Source organism: Dipodomys merriami, unplaced genomic scaffold (genome assembly GCF_024711535.1).
Source record: "Dipodomys merriami isolate MVZ:Mamm:240054 unplaced genomic scaffold, mDipMer1.0.p SCAF_358, whole genome shotgun sequence".
Taxonomy (NCBI): Eukaryota; Metazoa; Chordata; class Mammalia; order Rodentia; family Heteromyidae; genus Dipodomys; species Dipodomys merriami.
The window spans coordinates 401,769-403,626 of NW_027205137.1; positions in this window are offsets into that span (position 1 = coordinate 401,769).

The window sequence follows — 1,858 nt, forward strand, 5'->3', positions numbered from 1 at the left end:
CAGAGTTACCTTGCAAATGAGCATGGTTGTGCATTTGGGTGATGGAAATACTTTAATTACATAGGTGTAAATTAAATAGATTTTATTTGGGTAGATTGTACTTCCTAAACTAAGAACCTGGATGATAACCCTGAGATTTTTCTCTCAAGGCTACCACTCTACTATTTGAACCACAGTTCCAATTCTGATTTTCTGTTGATTGTTTGGTGATAAGAGGCTCCTGGACATTCTTGCCCAGGATGGCTTCAAACTATGATTGTCAGATCTCAGCCTCCCGAGTAACCAGGATGCCAGGCATGAGCCGTCGATAGTTTTAATAATTTAGTAAATTGTACAGTTACTGAAATTATACATTATCATATAACCTGCATAATATATGTGTGTATGTATATATCAATGCATACGGATAGAAATATTTAGCATATTTTTGTATCTACAGTACATTTATGAAATCATCCATTATAAAATAAAATGGAAAAAAAGTTAATAAGGAGCAAAACAAAGGAAATTATCACATGTTTCTTGTTGTTGAATGGAATAAGAATTCAAGAATCAGGTTGGGAAAATCATCTCTACGTTAACAAAATGGATAAGAGCTATTAATTCCAATCCATCTATTTGCCCATGTTGTGCAACCTCACACATGAGTGTCAAAATCAAACCACACTTTTTGCCTTTGCTTTTAACTCACCTGATATAATTTACGGGTTAGATGAAGTAATCAAATAAAGATTAAAATAATATTATGTGAGGCTATGAATTAGAGCTGAACATGATTTTAAATATGATAATAGCTAATTAAGTTGCATATTTCTTCCGTTTACTCTGTCATGTCCCTCATTCCCACATTAGGAAAGTACATAGAAGGTTCTCACTAAATTATATGTACAATTATGAAAAAAATGTTTTGAAAGAATATGGGCACAGTGGTGTTTTAGCTTATTGAGACCTGTAGGGGTAAGTGTAGGGGTAAGTGTGTTTTTGAGGACTTGCAATACATTGTGATGAAGATGAAGGGAAGGATGTTCTTATTATGGAAAACTGGATAGAGTATTGCTCCCACAAAGGAAGTGATGAATTATTCCAAAACGTAACAGTAAAATCACTTTCACAATCATGTTCACTGCTGCACTATTCACTGTAGCCACGTTACGGAAACAGCCCAGATGCCCTTTGGCAGAGTGATGATTAGAGAAAGAGTGGCACATATGCACAATTGGATTGAACCCATCCATTTTGAAGACTGTTACATTATTTGCAACGAAATGGATAGATCTAAAAATATATTAATGGAACTAAGTCAGAGCCATATTTGGAAGCTAGAAATTTATACAAGTTTACACAAAAATATTAACCAAAGCATGCTATTTGCAGAGGAGTATTTCAAAGGTGTAATTTCTTATAAAATTGAACTTTACTCAAACAAAATGAATACCAGGAAACTATCACTTGGAATATGTGAGTGGAAGTCAAAAGGAAGGAATAAAGAGAGTTATGGAGGAGGAGCCTGAAGGTATAATATTCAATACAGATAGTATGAAACTAGAAAAAATTAAAGTGGGGTGAGGTTTCGAAGGGTGTGGAAAAGTTATATAAAGATCCATTTTACTTTAAAAAACTGATATGTTGAATGAAAATTCCCTTGTACAAGTATTTAAGATAATAAGAATATAATTTAAAACAATGGAGACATCTGATCTTAAATTCTATTTCCATCTCTTTTAAAAACTAAATTTATTTGCTCTATAATTTGATGAGAGGGATGGATTTTGTGGCTAGCTAAATCATTGCACATCTGTCTCTCTCTTCCTCTCTCCCTTTCATGGTTCTTATAAGTAATATGATTGCTCCATAATTA